Below are 351 nucleotides of genomic sequence, written 5' to 3' on the forward strand. Positions count from 1 at the left end.
TCCTCTCTCAACTTGTCTTTCGGTAGATGGCATTAGGAAGTAGGGCTCCATGCTTAGAAGCAAGTACTCCCTCTGTAAACTAATATAAGAGCATTTAGATCACTAAAGTAGTGTTCTAAACGCTCTTATATTAGTTTACGGAGGGAGTAGTTTCGATCCTTGTGTTCTATTCTACTACAGTATTATATGAACTCAACGAAAATAAACCTACACGCGTAAGGATGTTATTATTCCTGGGTAAGGACTAAGGAGAGGTAGCTAGAGCATCAACCTTTGGTGCACGATTTGTGGGCGCAGCAGCCGCCTTTTTTCACCAGCCTGGACGCAAGATTCACCATGTGTAAAAATGAT

This window comes from Triticum dicoccoides, chromosome 7B (genome assembly GCF_002162155.2).
Source record: "Triticum dicoccoides isolate Atlit2015 ecotype Zavitan chromosome 7B, WEW_v2.0, whole genome shotgun sequence".
In the NCBI taxonomy this organism is placed as follows: domain Eukaryota; kingdom Viridiplantae; phylum Streptophyta; class Magnoliopsida; order Poales; family Poaceae; genus Triticum; species Triticum dicoccoides.